The following is an 18191-nucleotide window of genomic DNA, read 5'->3' as shown; positions in this document are numbered from 1 at the left end:
AAACATCTTTTGACATCTTTTCATGGTGGTAATGACATTTCAGAACCTTTTTACTGTTAAAAAATAATTAAATGGATGCCTATGGGGAAGGGAATCAAGCAGGGCAAAGGTAGCAGCGGAAAAGAGGACTGGAGCAAAGCTGAGATGAAGAGATGGAGATATGGAGAAAGTTGAAGTAAATAGCTCCAACTGAGAACACATTACGGAGCAGTTCCTTTTAGACTGTAGAATATTTTCAAGATGCCCAACGATCTCCAATTCGACTGCTTCTACTGGTAGAATTTTTTGGACTGCTCACCTCTACAGCTTTCCTCAGGCTAGGGAGTTCTCTGGCTTTTCATTTCACAGGTTCTTTTGGAAGCAATTGTCTTTCATCTGCATTTTCTCTCTTTGAGTATACTTTTCCTGTCTTTCATGGCTTGGGGTGGTTGAGGAGTGGGGTTTTTTTTTGTGGTGGTTTTTTGTTTTGTTTTAAATTGAATAAAAATTATAAAAAATGCAAAAGTGAAGGTTGTACATCTGTGTGTAATTCCTGAAAGGGGCTGGGTGCATCAGTTTGATATCTCCTTCTACTTGCAATTTCTGTACAAAATATTTCCTTCTATAATTTTTTTTTTCCTAATGAAAATCTCTAGCAACTGTGAAGAATAGGAGACTATGAAACAGAAACAGAGCATGACTATGCACAAAGGGATTCAAAGATTTGCAGACTTCAGTATCCATTTCTGCAAATTGTGAGCTCTGGCACTTGACAATGATGGATCAGACAATAGAGATATTTACTTACTGCTTATGAAGAGTCCTTATTCATAACTTGATTTATTTATGCCATAAGGCTTTGAAAGACAGTCCATTTTTAATTTCTCTAGCTGTCATGGAATCAATGCTGAGAAACTTAGCAAAGCCCAACATATATTAATGCTTTTTTAAGAGTTATCAAAGTGTTGTGGGAAAAAAGGCTTCCCTCAGTTCTACTTTAAAAAACAGTAATCTCTCTATAAGTAAATCTTGGTGATTTGGACAGATTTTATTTTGAAGGCAGGTTGTGACACCTTGTACTCTCTTACCCCTACTTTAGCCTTTAAATGTACTGTCATTAAAGGTTGGCCCCTTGAGGAAGATAGGTGTAGTCAGATGCAGAGGCAAACTGAATAGATGGGGCTTTCACTCCAGTGGGCCTGCATTCAAACCTTCAAAACTTTGGCCAGACTCATGACTATTCCCAGTTGAGACTTTAATTAAATGGTGTTGGATATGAGCATTAAATGTGGAAACTGTGTTCTATTATACTAGCTCGTGTTGCTGAAAGAAATAGAGCCACGCTTCTTGATTGAAGAGACAGAGTTAAGTGAATAATTCGCAACAAATAATTAATCTGAATGTTTCTAAATTATTTCTTACAGGATCTGATTATGGTTGAGAAAGATCCCTATTTATTAATGCCATGGGACTCCCTTTCACAAGGGGAGAGTTTATTTATATAAGATGAATGAGTTAAGGTATAGACTTGCAAGTTCTTCCTGAGTCATCAGACCCAGAAAACATGTCTTTTATATTAAGGTTAATACAATCTTTCAAACAAAAACATTTATGAGTGTACTTTAACTGATGTGTATATGATGACTGACATTCCAAAACCTCTTCTGCACACACCTACGCTGGCATTCTTTTATACATAGGAGTAATCCTAATTAATTTGAGAAAATTACTCTTGCGCATGAATGTATTCATTAGTATTTGAAACATTACAGTGTGATGTGTTCTAGATACAATCTTGACCTTACACTTAAAGATGCCCACAACGTCCCATCCGGTCTTTATGGCTACCTTAGCCCTAGTAAAAACAGACCAGCACTCAGTGCTTGCCCCTGAGGGCTTGTGTCCACATGGCCAAATTCTCTTACTTAGAAAGAAGTGGCCTCACCTGTACTGTCTAAAGGCAACTGTCCTTTGTCCATGTTATATTCTGAATATAGGCATCTGTGTTGCATGAAAAAGTACCAGGTACAGGGGAAAGCCTATGTTGGGAAGCTTGTTTGTAGTTAGACAGTGTGGACAATCACATGCCTGAGTCCATGTCCTGGGTCTTTTGAATTTACAAGTGCAAAATATAACTTACATGAATATTTGTGTTCATTTCACATCTGGAAGCTTTAATAAGGTATTACTGCTCTCATCTGTTCTTTACAGGAAAGAGTAACACTGTTGTTCTCTTCAGCAGTGTACTTCTGGGGATGTGTTGGCTGGATTTCTGTCCCATTAGCGCTGAAGAGTTTTGCCCAAGAATATTGCAGGGAACCTATCTTTCTCAGTGTGTTGTGAGTCTTCCCTTTCAGAGGTAAGATTTGATGCAGCCTAAAGAATATTTTTTTTTAATAAATACCATTTCAATTTGTCACAAGGAAACTATTGGCTAGGGCACTGAAGGATTGGAAAGGTATAGCACTAAGGAGAGTGGTTTTATTTTGAATAGTGGAGATTGAAAATTTCAAAAGCAAGAAGAAAATAAAACTTATGAACCAAAGGAATAATAAGGAGTTTGAACTGAAAACTTCTGTCTTTAAAAATTGCCAAGTATGTAGATTCTGCTTTGCAGATAGTGAGTTCTGAGAGCTGCTGCCTGAAATTTTAAATGCCTGCACATGTTGTCACACCAGGGAATTGTTATAATCTCATCCCAAAACAGGTGCCTGTAGTACGTGAAGTGGTTTTCACCTTGCAGTGTTTATTTCTGTTAGCTGAAAATAAGCCTAGGGCTTCCTAGGTGATCACCTGGAATGTATTATAGAGCTCTAAAAGTAAGGTGAATTCAACTCTGTCTTCTCTTAGGAAGCACCTAAAATGCAGTTGCCCCAGTTTTTAGTGTTTGAGACACTTTGATTATTTATGAAGAGATTAGTTATGTAAGATAATTGATTGTGTAAAGAAAAGCTACTTTCATCATTAATCAAACTTCATCCTGAAGTTAAGATAGGATTTAACATAGTGAGCTAGACCAAAACATTGTGTAAGGTAAGAGGGATTGCCTCTCCAAAATTTATTTACTGTTAAAAGCTTCACACTGTGTTCTATCTTGAGCATTGTAGTTACTGTCTTCCTTTACCTGGCTACAGCTCGCTTATCATCCTTCTGATATGACTTGAGCAGAAGGACATTTCACATTAGGCTATTTTGTAACATCTTTCTGTGAAATCCTAGAACATTAGTGCTTGCTCCAGGAAAAGATGAGTTAATATGTGGTTTTGTGAGTCCTGATAGTTGCCTTGCTTAATCAATACTGGAAAGGATGTCTTTATTGACACTGAGATGCTTTCCAAAAGTGTTCTTTCCACTGTTAGTGGTACGTTGCTTAACAGAGCCAGCTTAAGCTTGCCACACTGAGTTTTGTGTTGTTTGCGTTGCATTGGTTGGTTACCTCTTTCTGTTAACTTTCCATGTACAATTTAATTAAGCTGTGAATAATAGGATGTGTTATCAGATGGTATGGAATTATTAACTTCAGTGAAGTGTTGTGTGATGAACCAGCTAAAGATCTGGGCAATAATTTATACATTCTTCATATTTAACTGTCTGTGCATTTTGGATGAAGATAGCTACCAGCATAACTGATTGCAACCCTGCTGCTGAAAGAGGTGTGTCTGTTTATGCCTGTGAAGTGCTTGACTGTTGTTATAAATATAATGGCATGGTAATTACTGGTTATAGATACAATAAAGATCAAACTTTTTTTTTTTAGTTCAGAATGCTTTTATTATCCTGGAAGCATGTTCCCTATCTTTTCACATAAAGAATGAATATGACATTTCAGAGTTAGAAAACTGAGTGAAAGAAGTTGTAATGATTTATTTCTATGAATATTTTTGTGTGTATTAATTACCCGGGAGCTGTGAACAGTGTTCTCTGGTGTCATATTACACAAATTAATCATACATATTTTTGGCCAAAAACACAACAACAACTAAGAGAACCCCTTCATAATGCCTGTAATGCTCATACTTGCTATTTGTGTAAGAAAAATGGTATGGTTTCTTTTTTCTGATTAGATAACTTATGGAATAAATTAATCTGGTACATATGTGAATAATATGAAAAATTGTAAATATGCCAACAATATCTAGTTTTAAAGTTGCATTTCTTATGTATCTGCAAATTTAAATAAGTCTAGTCTGATTTCTTAGCAAAGCAAATAAAATGTTTTTATTGATAGAAATCAAACTGTTCACAAATGTTTTCAGATGGAAGTTGGCTTTCAGCAGCAAGTGGTAATCCAAAGTTTTCCTACTCTATTTAGTTCACACTTCTCACTGAAAGGTGTATTCAGTGTGACACAACATGTTGTCACTCCTCAGCAAAATGTTGCAATTCATACTGGTCAAAGTATGTAATATTTCAGAGCTATGCATAATTTGTGATTGCAACAATCTCAAATAGGATTCAAGTAATGGGAGCATAAAATGTGTTTGGTGTTTCCATCTCATTCATAATTTTGGCTCAGCAGATCAAGCTGTTTATTAACAGTTTCTCCAACTAGCCTGGATTGACTAAGGGAATTCACTTTAACACATTGAAGTGTTTTCATTAACCTTGGCCTATGCAAAAGTGGCTTTCTAAATTGGATTCACTGCACTAAGCTTGGTGCCTGCGATATTGTATATTGCACCAAGCAACAAAATAAGCAAGAAACAAAGTGGTAAAAGATATTATTTAAACTGGAAGTGAGGCAGAATTCATTAAAACGAGAATATGGACCATGCTCATTATAGGATTTGCTAATGCTCACAAGTTCTTCCAGCTAAATTTAATGTATGCAAATGATTATTTATGAGCAATTATTATCAACAATACTAATAACTTCAATAGTACTAATAATAGCAATCTGGACTAATTAACTGTTTTAAATAGAATTTTGTAATATTTGCAAATTTTCTCAGTTTTATGGGAACTAAATAAAATCAGCCCCATTGCTTAACATAAAACTCCGTCTCATACAAAACTATTCTGGTTTTGGAGACAAGATTTGAAGCAGAATGAAGTGACTGAAGTGGTGGTGGTGAAGAAAGTTTCTGCTTGTACCAATAAAATAGATAGAGGAATAAATGCAACATAAATACATTGAGCATGTTTTCTCTGTTTGTATGAAACCAATTCATTCTAGTCAAGTGCAAAAGCCTCACTTGAGAGTTTTGTGTTGGAAACACTGTGTTTAGATGGTTACAAATAGTGTGGGGGAATGCTGCTCTTGTGTTGGTTCTTTTCTGTTTTTTTTAGTTAGAAAATTACTTTGTGATCTATAAGAATGGGGATTTTTTTGTTCTTTCCTGGCTGTGAGGGGAAAAAAAAATAAAGAGAAGAAATATCCTGACCTTGCTATAAACAGAAAGTACAAGGCAAGTTCATGGGAGCACAGAAAAGGGGATCTCCTAGCTTTTACAATGACCTGTTCAAAATGGTTTAAGGAGGGCAATATTGTGTGTTAGTCTGCAGATTTGTCCTGTCTGCTTGGGCAGTGAGGTACCATGCATATGAGTCCTATTCAAGGCATAAAAATAAGTATGAATGATAGCAATGCAGATAATATTGCTTCTTATAAATAATAATTAATGCTAATTAATGTTGACTCTATATGTTGTGGCTTGGATGAAACTCTGGCAGGAATTGGCAGACATGCTGATATGAAATCTCCACCCACAAAGATCTGCTGAAAGAGCAGTATCTGGTGTAAGGGGATCTACCCTTGTAAGTGCAAAGAATACAAAGGTTTTCTAATTGTTTTTCCTATCTGCAGAGAAAACAGGCTTACAGCTTTAAAATCGGTCTGCATGCATGCCTCTAGGAACTACAGACGTGGTAGTAATGCAAGATCAGATCGTGTTCCTTATGTAAGTTTATAAATAGTGTTTCATGTTCATCAAAAATAGCACATGTAATACAATGTTCTCCAGTAGTACTGGCCCCTTCCTGTGTGAAGCTGTAGATGCCAATGGATTTGTTCAGGACTGGCGATGCCCTTTCGTGAGTCGGGTAGGAGGCTGCTGAGCTCTGCTGCTGTGTGGCTCTACCACAAAGTGCAGGAAGACATGCTACACAACCTAGTGCTGATAGGGAGGCTGACGCCTCCTCACTAGGCTTTGGTAAATCTGTATCTGCATGTGTGTCCACATATATGCATATGATTTTTCCTCTGCCACTTCCCTCCCACTCTGAGCTGCTTTCCTTTCCACACTGCTCTTGAGCCAAGAGGTCAGTGCTACCACTTCTTTTTTGCCAGTCATGATTTTCCTTCTGTATTTTATCCTCTAGTTGTTACTTCCCTTCTTATCAGTGGAGGGGCAGCAAGAGCCATTTGGCTGATTTAATGTTCTTCTAGGAAGGAAAGGATAAGACTTAGAAAAATAGGTTGCTGATTTTTGCCTTCAGGCAAAATACGTAGAGGGGGACATTCTTTCTCTTAAGGGAAGATGTTTTTATTACAAGGGAGAGAATTCGCCCCAACAGAGCGTTTTACCTGCGTTCATCTAAGACACAGGAGTCAGAAGTCTGTGTGCTGTTGATGTCATGGGGGATCTGGGGCTGAATGACCAGTTGCCATCACAAAATAATCCAGCTTCCCAGAGGGAGAGAAAGGGGTTGTGTGTGGCCTTGAAACCAAGAAGGAAAAGGAGAGGAGGAAGTGCCTGGTTGTTCCTATCTTGATAGGGAGAGTTGCAGGGTGCCTGGTCACTGTGTGACCAGCAAACATCCTTGCTGAGAGCTGTAGACCAGACCATTTGATAGAGCAGCTCTGTGACTCCATCGGCTGCCTCACAGGGAGTAAATGCTAGAGAAGAATATGGAGCTGTATTAACTGGCATTTCAAAGGTTAGATATTCTGTTTTCTTGTTTGTTTATTTGCTTCCCACTGGGGGATCAGTTATATGTTGAGATGACTTGACTTGATACACACCTCCTTAGCAAACACGTTGATTCAGCATTTAGAGGATCGTGTTTCTTTGTGGTGCAGAGTTATTTATTACAATATTTGTGGTAGGCTGATGACACTTGTGATGATCAAAAAGAATAAGTTGTGTATTTTTTTAAGAATGTGTTAAACTAGTTCTGTCAAAATAGAGATAATAAATACCAGTAATTGTTTAGTCAGTTGAAAAGGAATAATTCTCCACAATTTTTGAAAACCCTGTGGATAATGATTTGGCTGAATGTGTACTAAGAACCTATACTTACCTCTGCATTTCTGAAACTGTGTGTAGAGTACTGTACTTGTTTTATATGATTCTGGAATCTGAAAAACTAGATTTTTTTCCCTGATCATGAAAAAGAATGTCTGTGTAAAGTTGGCTAACTTTACGTGTTCAGATTTCATCTGCAAAACTGCTTTGGCAGGAGTGAAACGCTACGATAGCAAAGATAGACTCACCTTCCTTCTTAAACCGAGGAAGGTGGTAGAAAGGTGGGCAGGGACCAGAGAGATGGCACAGGTTCTGCCAGTTTGGTGGAAGGCTATTAGTGGAAATCCTAACAGACCAGCCTGTGACTGATCTTACTTAACATTTTCCTTAATGCCTTGGGTGTCAAAGGTTGGAACTGACTAATGAAATTCTCTGCTGACACAAGACAAGGAGGCTTTATCAAGGTAGAGATGATGTCCTATTCTTCCCATACTGTGAGTGTGAGGGCAGGAACAATGAAAAAAGACTAAATGTTTAATAGCTGAGGGCTTCTGCCTGTTAATGGAAGTTGTTGGTCCCTAGAAGACAAGCAGCACAAGGTGGGAAAGAAAGTGGTAGAGAAAGATTTGGATGTGATATATGACTACAGAATAACTGTGAGCTTGTGGTGCAATATGGGAAAAGCCAAATGGAAACAGAGTGGTCATTAATGGATTAGGTTTGCACTTGCAAGGTTATTAAAAATGAGATTCTCTAATAACCTTCCAGTGTGAGTAGGAAGAGCAGCAAATCTAACTGGAACTTCATGAACTAATGAACAGGGCTCCGGATGTGGAAGTTAATAGTATCAAGGGATAGTCTAATGACACAAAGCTAACTCAGACCTTATTTCCAATCAAAAAGGCAGGTGTGCTTTATTTAGCTATATAGTGCCTATAGAAAGGGAAATTACTGTAGACATTACTGATTAAAATTCTGCAATCCAATAAATAATATTGAATGGTAATTATGATGATGATGTACCATTTTATTCATCCTAATTTTCATTAATTTCTCCATATATGACATATTTTCTACTTTATGGAACTCGTTATTTATAATTAGTCTTGTGTCAACAAGCAGTGAAGATCAGGCTGTCTACCTTTACTGACAGTTGGCTTAATTTAGTAATAGTACTTAGCAGTTATGTGGTGCTTTAAAATTTCAAATATTAGCTAATTAGTCATCACACCAATTGCTTTAAATATTATCAGCCTTCTATAAAGATGGGTAAATAGCTGTCGTTATCCATATTTCAGAGATGAGCAAACTGGGACACAGATGGGCTAGTTATGTCCCTGTGCATATTTATATATAGGTATTTCAAAGGCACATATTGTTTCAAGGTCCAACAAGTCTATCAACTTGTTAGACTTGATTTGGCGTCCACCGGAGCCAAGGGAAATCAACCTCAAAGGTTCCCCTTGCTGCCTAATTGAATTACCCTGCAAAATCCAGCTTCCTAATATTACCTCGTTAGTATGGTACCCTTTGAGATTGGTTGATGAAAAGCAAATCTGCCCTGGCAGTCAGCACCCTCACTGTGGCTATAGGGGACAAACAAGCACCAAAAATGATGAGATTTGCTCAGCACCCAGTGAGCGAGTCCCAGAGGTGACTCCTGGATTCTTGGGGGCTCTGTTTTCTAGGAAAATAATTTAAGAGTTTGAAAATATTGATTATACAATTATGAGATTTGTCAGATATTCATAAGGAAGCATCACCTGTTGATTTTTGGAAGAAGTAGCCACTTATTTTGGCAGTCTCAACATATATTTCTCAGTCTATTGAGACATCCAGATGACTTTAAAAACCTCTCCCTACACTTCAGTGCTATGTGGGAGTTAAAACTTAGATAGACACGTGGGTTGAGCTTTTCCTGAAAACTCCAAAATTCAGCAACATGTTTTTTATATTGCTTTTTAAAACCTGAAGTTCTGTGGAGAAGAAAAAAGGAAAATGAAGGAAAAAATCTTAACCTCAAGCTGAAGGATCATAGAAATCCTTTACTATAGCTTTGTAATGTCACCTAAATGTGACATACCTATTCACAGTTTGACCAGTTATGTGTAGCCTTATGGTTCAGCTGTGTTCCTTGAAAGATGGAAATAACCCTTCACAGATTCAGGAACATGTTGTCGTGTATTAATTCAGAGTTTTCATTCCTTGAACATTTATTATGCTTTACATAAGAACTACTTGTTTCTGCAAATGTTCCTGCCCTTCAACTTGTTAGTATTTGTGTCAGATAGAATAAAACAAGAGTAAAAGCATATAAAAAACAGGCTTTTATAAAAATATTTTAATTTATTTTAATGTTCGCATTTACTTGGGCCTGCTAGTCAATAGTGTAGTATAGCCCAAGCTTTGAAAGATAAGCTTACGGAAAGTAGCACAGACAGCATTTTCTTTGCTATCCTTCCACATGCTGCTAAATACGTGCTTCTTTTTCCTGCCTTCCCAGCCAGGAATATCTCGATATACAAGAAATATTGCAGTAACAAGAACATACAGAATAATCCTCTCTCTGGGTGCAAGCCTTATGCTGTGCTCCTAAATAAAACTTTTCCCTTTTGTTACTTGTTACTCAACGGCAATTGGAAAATGACAGACACTGTAAGGAAAACCCCTCCTTAGGCTTATTTCTGTAAAGAAAAAAAATATGAAAGTCATGTTCCTCCCCATGCTTCAAGGTGTCAGATATTATTGGGGCATTGTGGTCAAACAAGTGTGTTTACAGCAGATCAAAGAGGTGAAATGAGCCATAGAGATGAAGGCTGCTAGACCAAATTCCTACCTGAGGCTGGCATGTTAGCTGCATATGTTATCAGGCTTTGCGCTCGGCAATGTGTGATCGATACTAATGCAGAAACATGGTAGCTGTTGTACTCAGTTTCTGCTTCCAGGTACTTGTCAGTATATGAGGGGTTGTTTCTTTTGGACCTTGTGAATCTTTTTAAGAATAATAGAACCATAGGGTTGGAAGGGACCTTAAAGACCATCTAGTTCCAACCCCCCCAGGAATAGCTTCCACTAGACCAGGTTGCTCAAAGCCCCATCCAATCTGTACTTGAACACTTCTAGGGACAGGGCATCCACACTTCTCTGGGCAACCTGTTTCAGTGCCTCACTGCCCTCTCAGTAAAGATTTTTTCCCCTAATATCTAATCAGTTTGAAGCTGTTCCCCCTCACCCTGTCACTACATGCCCTTGTAAAAAGTCCTTCTCCATCTGTCTTGTAGGCTCCCTTCAAGTACTGGAAGGCTGCAGTTAGGTCACCCCTAAGCCTTCTCTTCTTCAGGTTGAACAATCCCAATTCTCTCAGGCTTTTCTCAGAGGATAGGTGCTCCATTCCTCTGATCTTCTTTGTAGCCCTTCTCTGGACTCACTCCAACAGGTTGGTGTCCTTCCTATGCTGGGGACCCCAGACCTAGATGCAGTACTCCAGGTGGGGTCTCACCAGAGCAGAGCAGAGGGGCAGAATCACCTTCCTAGACCTGCTGGCCACACTTCAGTGCAGCCTAGGATTTGGCTTTCTGGGCTGCAAGTGCACATTGCTGGGTTATGCAGTTTCTCATCCACCAGCACCCCCAGGTTCTTCTCTTCAGGCCTCCTCTCAATCAGTTCAGCCCCCAGCCTGTACTGGGGATTGCCCTGACCCAGTTGCAGCACCTTGCACTTGGTCTTGTTAAACCTCATGGGATTCTGGTGGGCCACTTCTTGAGCTTGTCGAGGTCCCTGTGGATGGCAGCCCCACACCATCAGCTTGGTGTCACCTGCAAACTTGCTGACGGTGCACTCAGTCCCTCTGTCTATGTAATTAATCAGGATATTAACAGTACTGATCCCCATACGGATCCCTGAGGGACAACACTTGTCAGGATCTGTGTGGCCACAGGCACCAGCCTCCAGTGTGGGAGCAGGGGAAAGCCTGGATCTCTTCACTAGGATGGCTGTTTGCTCTTCAGAGCAGCTGCTTTCCCTGTTTCCCTTTACTTCTGGCTATGGTGTTCCTGTGTCTCGGTTGTTGTTCCAGAGGGGATCGTGCAGCGGGAATGCAGAATGGCAGATATTTTTACACTGCGTCTGATAGAAGAGTGGCAGTTAAGGTCTGGCCATGCTGGCAGTTTTATTGACTGCTTTACCACTTCCCCTGTTCTCCTTGTTCTAAGCCCTGGAGGGGAGGTCCCCCTTCATCCTTTTGGGTCCACTCAATACCAAAATTCCTCCACATATCTTTGCATTCTTTCCTTGTAACTTATATCTGTTTAAGTATTTTTTCTGAATGGTTCAGAAGTAAATTAGATTAAGGTTTCATTTCCTCACTCCTCCATTCTGCTTTTTTTAAGCCACGTGGGATTTGTTTTTCCTCCTTATGTGTTTTCTCCATTAGCAATATTGTTGCTTTTTGATTAAAAGATATTTTGAAGGACGATCTCATTCCTGCCACCCAGATCCAGTATATGTTTCAGACACCGCAACCTTCTTCCACAATTCCACTCTCCCCTTGTGTTCCTGCCCCTGTGATAAAAGATTTGTCCTAACAGAATGCCACAAAGTAGTTGTAGTGGAGGGACTATTTTTAGTTTGACAATGTGATGGAGTACAGATGACACAAGGGAAAAGCATGACTTCAGAACATGGCTAGGGCCAAAAATTTGTTTCCCAAATCTGACTTGTTTCTCCCAGCCCTTGAGCTTAGCACATCATTTAACTCTGTGCCCCATTTATCCAACATGCAACCTGAGGATAATGCTAAGGATTCACATGTCTCAAAAGACTTAGAATGAAAGTACAATATAGGTGACCTCTTTTCCAGATGAAAAGGAGATCCCAATCATCTGATCTTTCTAATGGCCAATCTTATGCCATGAAAAACTATTAAAATAAGGCTGATTTTTACTATGAGACCAAAGTCACATCATGATTGTAGGGAAAATGAAAAATCAGGTGGAGTTGTTGCCCTGGAATATTGTGCAGTTTGCAAAATTGTTTTTTGAAAAACTTGGCTATTATTCCAAATTGTCCAAAAACTGTAAAGGGATAATAATTTCTAGGTTTCCTTGGAATGAAGCTTGCTAAGGGCAGTCTCATGCTGTCTTCTGTTGTCAAGCAAATTTCTTATTGGGAAAATGAATAGGGGTTTATTGAAATTATTAGATTGGAGTCATCAGTTCTTTCTTTTCTGGTAGTCCTTCAATTCCTCTCCCACAGTGCCTGAAACCATACCTAAATTTCATGAATTTACATATGCAGAGAGAGAAATTAGATTATTGTGCAAAAGATCACTGTCTCCATAGAATACAAAAGAAATCACACACACATACACATACTCTGAGATGAATATGCATAAAGAAAGAAAAGATGATGGCTTACTGTAAATTAGTGTAGCTTAATTGAAGTCAATCAACCTGCTAATTTGATTTAGTCAAACTGTACTAATTTACACCAGCAGCTGAGATTTTGGGCCTTACTGGTTTAATTTCATACAAATCTGTTTATAGCTTTCAAATATTTGGAGCCAGTTGATTGCTAAACTGTTTATTGGGTGTGGTTCCAGGATTACAACAGTAATTATTTTACTGAAGCCCTTTATTTTCAAAAATGCATGTTTCAGATTTACATAATAGGACTAGACAATGACTAAGGGGCAAATTATACCAAGATTATTGCATGCACTTACTCATGTGTTATGTTTTTATGACTCAGAATGGAACTTGTTTGTGTTCCACCTTTGGACAGAGGTCTCTCAGTGGTGGTGGGGGACAACATTGTAGAGCACAGAATTACAAAAGAGTCTCAGCCTGTGGAATTCTGTGCCAAGACACGATGCTAGACGATAAAATATTACTTAAGTGTGAAGGTGAGGGACTTGGTTATGAAATGCCAAACGGTTTTCCACAGCTCTGCTCCTTCAATATGGTGTTTATTCCATCCTGAGAGCTGAGGCCTTCAGTGCTGATCCTGACTGCAACACACCTCTCTTTGCTACCTGATTTCAAGTGCTGCCAGAGGAGCATTCAGAATGGTATTTTGGGTGGTGTGTGCCTGGAATTACCTGATCTGAGTGCCTTTCCCCATGCCAAGGGATTGTGTTGATAAGGACAGTGGCATGTTGCTTTGAACAGGCTTTGAAATAGTTTTCCTCCTTTTTCTTTGGTATGCTTCACAAAATAGTTTGCATCCATTTGATATGCAGGAAAGCTGCCAGCAATCTTGTCTGAAGAACCATCACAGCAAGAGCTGCAGTTCAGTACAGTTCCCAGTGCCTACTGTACTGATGGATCCCACTGCTCTCTCCCTGTGTGGTGATTAGGCTTAGTCCTCCACTTCCCTGTGGAGCCTTGTCAGTCAGTGAGCCAGTTACCAGTTACTAGATTTGATGGATGCTGATGATGGTGAGGACACTTTAGTGTAGGCTGGATACTCGAATGAACCTGTTTAGCCTGGTTGGTGGTAGGACCTGCAGTCTGAAGGTGAAAGGCTTTAGACTCTTATCTTTTGAGCTCTGCAGCTTCTCTTCTGGCTTCTCTCCTGGCTTCTTGGTGTTTACAATAATTACCTTTATGGAACCATAATCTATCATCTGCTTGATGTCATCAAGTGTGCAAAATGGTCATTGGAAAATTCAGGACTGCAAGATTCGCTTTCTTGCAGTAAGGAAAGAAATTAATGAAAACATTGCTCTAATAATCACCATCCCTGACCTGTTTAATGCATCCTCAAAACTAAATGCGTATAAATAATTATCTAGGTTTTGTAAACAGAGCTAAGTAGAAAGATACAACCCACTTTGCGTTCGCCAACTTTGACAGCACTTCTTAAAAAAAGAATTGTGTGTGAAACAACTTACTGTAACTCTTATAAGTTTGCAAAATGACCTCAATCTTCATAAATGCTTGTTAAAGGATTTTCTAAAAAGAGCAGCAACACCTGGAGACTCATTTATCACTGTCTCTGCCTACTGGCGATCCCACCTACATGCTGAAGAATGACTGCTAACATAATATTTATGCAATAAACCAGCTGAAATGTGTAAAAAGAAAAGTCTTCTGTAGGGATGGTAGAGATTAAAGAACTATTTGAAGTCATTGGTTATTTTTTGCTGCTTGATAAACAGGGAGGATTCTTTTGGTTTCATGGCACAATTCTCTTGGAAAGAAAAAACTTCTTGGTATTCATTCTGACACAGGAAGGCCACCTAAGACTAAGAAGATTTTCCTGTTATGAAAAAAGTTCTTTTTTCCCCTCATCTTCATGTTTATAAACTGTACTTTCATCTTCTGTAACTCAGCTATGGAGCAGGGCCACTGAAGATTTCTTGAAGCCATCTCAAGCCTCCTCAATAACATCCAAAGGCATCCATTGTGCAAATACCAGTGTCATAAATCCTAGAGATCTTAAACTTCTCTAACTGAAAAGTGCTGCGAAGACTCCACCTAAGACCCAGGTGTTTAAAGTGTCCAGTAAGAAGTGCAAGGCTTATAGAGGAGTCAAAGCCACAGGAAGAACTGAAGCCCTGAAGGTGCATTTAGCAAGCAGAGGCTCAGCCTGAAACCTACAGATTTGAGTGGAATGGTGTTATGTTAACTTCAGTCAGTCCAGCAGCTTTGGTTATGAATGACAATTGGCTCTCTAAAGTAGTTCTGTCTTTCTGCTCACAAGCATAAGGTCTCTCTCCTAGGCTTCTGTCTCTCTTGCACAGTGGACCTGTGCATTGAAATTCAGGAATGTCCATGGAAACCAAATTTGATCTTAAATCTCTGGGTCATCAATCCCTGGAGTTCTTAAACAATGAGTCTGTTAGTGGTAGTACAAAATATACAGTAGCTATGTTGGTCAGTATAAGTGAAGGGGACTATCACTTCAGATCACACTGGTCAGTCTAAACTATGTTGATCAGTCTAAATAAAAAGGACTTTCTCTTCAGATCTAGGAAGCTGGTCACCACAGGACTATTACTTTAAAACCATGTATGATAACTCTGTTGAGTCATATGGTCATGCCCAGTGCAAGTACATGAATTGTACAAAGGATGAGCAATTTGGATGCAAATGGTCAGCAAAGAATGGCTCTGTCAGAGCACAGGGCACATTGCCACTGAAGACGAGCTGAGGGACACAGTCCTCATGGCCTCATGAAATTATTAATGACTGACCACGCAGTAGCTATGCAGGTATGTTGTAGTCAGCAAGAACACTTACTGAATGGCATGATTCCTCTTCTGTATGTATCTTCTCCCTGCCCACCAGCCTTGTTTAAAACAAACAAACAAAAAAGCCAATAAAACTAAAACAAAGCACAAACAAAACTAAGCAAAGAAACTTCCCAGAACATACAGAAGTAACATGTTAGATCTCTGCATCAAGGTTTTGACCAGGGTTAGTTTGCCCTTTAGTTATGTCACTTTAGTAGTGTTTATCAGTGATTGATGAAGAACATCATCAAATCGTCAGCTGGCACGAATAAGTATCTGGGAAATACTTCCTCAGAAAAAAGCCTTGCAGAGGATCACATGTGTGAACATGAGTTGGGAATGTTGTTTAAAAAGGAAAAATAAAAATGATTGCCAGCCTGGGACATACAAACAGGAATGCAGCTGACAAGACACATGAAGTAATCTTACTTCACTCAATGCTGATAAGGCATCAGCTGGAGCGCTGGAACTGATTTTGGGCTGTGCCTTCCTAATTAATAGGATGTGAGCTTATTGGAGAGAATCCAAAGCGAACAAGGGAATGATCGAAAATCTGCAAAACCTAATGGTAAGAAGAGATTGAATTAATTGATTGGCCCAAAGAATGGAGGATTTCAAGGGGAGAGAAAGTTTAATAAGGGTCCTCAAATACATAAAAAGCTCTGGCAAAGAGGGGACTAATCAGAATATAATTATGTCTACTATAATCCTACACTGTTATTGTTCATATCAGGCTAACTGGCTCTAATTGCAGTATGTTAAACAACTGAGTAGATATTCAAGAATACTTTGTAGCAATAAGAATAGTGATTGCCTGGAGAAGTAGCAGACTTTTTCTATAAGTGCAAGGAATTATTTTAGAAAAGGTAGGTAAATATCTTTGAAAAAGAATGTAGGAGCAGATGCTTTTGCCTTGGGGCACCAAAATGAAGTTTATTAGGTTGTTTTTATTGCTATTTTTTCTATTATTTTATGGGAAAGTGAAAAAAACCAGAGAACAAGACTGCCAAAGGCAGTGGTTTGTGCAAATGTTAAGGTGCAATTCTAATGCAGTGCCATGTATATAGACAGCTTCATCATCATGAATGGCTGTCCACATAGACCTATCTCCTTGATATACCCGGCTGTCTGTATGGGGTAAAGGAGGAGTATCGCAGGGTGGTACCTGGCACAGCACAGAAGATGTGGTTTAGGTTAATCACAGAATGTTGTAGCTCAGCCAGTTTTGTCTAGAGCATCTCCATGTGGTATAACTCAAGGGATTTACTTTTTCCATGTAAGAAAATAGATAAGGATTCAAGTGAAACTGGTAGAGAAGAGATTGACTAGATAGTGGCCCTATGTTGTGCCTAAGATGCTACTTGCAAGTGCTACTGGGAACTTGTGTTAAATACATAGAAGCCATCAATGTAATGCTTAGTGCCAGCAAATAAGGGAAAGGCAGAACTTGAAATTAAGCAGCCTTCTTGGCAGACAGCATTTAGCTAAGATTGTCCTTTGGAAACTTCTCTTCTTTTTTGTTGCAAGAACGAGGAAGAAGAAGGTGATAAAAGTTAGGTTTAAACTAAAACAGAAAGATTCGAAAAATTTCAGAAAAAAAATGTTTCAAAAAAATTACTAGGAATCTATTAGTTTTCATTTTCATATAATAACAGCAGATTGACTGAACATGGGAAATATTATGTCACAGTCCTCAAGAAATGTGAGGACAGGTACCTCAATGTGCCCTATTGTACATCAGAGTTGAAGGTTCTGGACAAATGTTTCTCTCCTATGATGAACTACTGTAGGTCAACAGCAAGTGAGACCATCAGGTGTTACAAGAGAGGGAGACTGGCCAGACAGTCTGATTGATAAAGGAAAACACATACAAGTAACAGGCAGTATAGCCATAAAGATCAATGTCGATAAGTAAAAATCTTCAGTATTCAGACACAAGTTGGAAAGTTTTTGAAAGACCTTATTTCCTTTAAGGAAAACATTTTTCTGATCAGCTCTACTTGAGAAGAAAAAGTGGTTTGCAGGAGAAAAGGCTCCTCCTACATGTCTGCCCAACTCCAGTTTTCTTTGGGAGATAGTAAAATGGACACAGTGCTGCACAAGAGTTTTCCACTGGTTTGTTTATCTTGAAAAGCATGCAGAGGTGAGTGTGAGCTGTTCAATTATTTCAAGTTTTTAACTCATTCTGTATCATGCACTACTGATAGTGGGAAATAACTAGATATCACCTTTAGGTGTCTACTTTGCTGTCCTAAAGAGATGCATTTGACTAGCCTAAGAGAAAATGTTAGATGGATCACACCTATGACTTGGGATCCTGTGGTGGGTCGACCCTGGCCAGCAGCCCAACAGTCACCCTGCCTCTTGCTCACTCCTCCCTCCTATATTGTAGGAAGAAAAAAGAAAGAAGGTGAAAAGACTTGTACATTGAGATAATGACAGCTTGGCACCACGAGAGCAGCTGTGAAGAAAGTTGACTCCATCCCAGCCAGAATGTAAGAAGAGGCACTGATTCTGTGTCTATATAGCTCCTTTGCATCACTGTTTCAGTTGTTTGATACTTTTTAATTTTATCTTTCTTTTTCTTTTTTTTTTTTTCTGACAAGATGCCAGTGGAGAGGCCTTGAATGCATGCTAAAAGTCTACACATAGTGTTGTGTATACAAAATTAATTTGCAGGAAGCTCTAAATGTGATGAAATGGCAGTCAAAAGAAAACCTGCTGCAGCACTTGTCCTTTAAATAAACAACTGAGAAATGCAGATATTGAAACACTTATTTTCTTCAGAG

The 18191-nt window shown here is 39.0% G+C and overlaps 1 long non-coding RNA gene across 1 annotated transcript in view; it reads left to right on the top strand.

Moving 5' to 3' along the window:
• The window catches only part of LOC127476511 (uncharacterized), a 106195-nt gene that overhangs the window by 464 nt on the left and 87540 nt on the right, over window positions 1–18191 (top strand). The window contains exon 2 of the long non-coding RNA XR_007906659.1: window positions 2219–2338. This is a non-coding gene — a long non-coding RNA (uncharacterized LOC127476511). The remainder of the gene's footprint in view (window positions 1–2218; window positions 2339–18191) is intronic.

Source organism: Manacus candei, unplaced genomic scaffold (genome assembly GCF_025592945.1).
Source record: "Manacus candei isolate 608988 ecotype Guabito, Panama unplaced genomic scaffold, ASM2559294v1 h1tg000049l, whole genome shotgun sequence".
NCBI classification, from domain to species: Eukaryota; Metazoa; Chordata; class Aves; order Passeriformes; family Pipridae; genus Manacus; species Manacus candei.
This window is presented reverse-complemented; position numbering and strand designations above follow the sequence as displayed.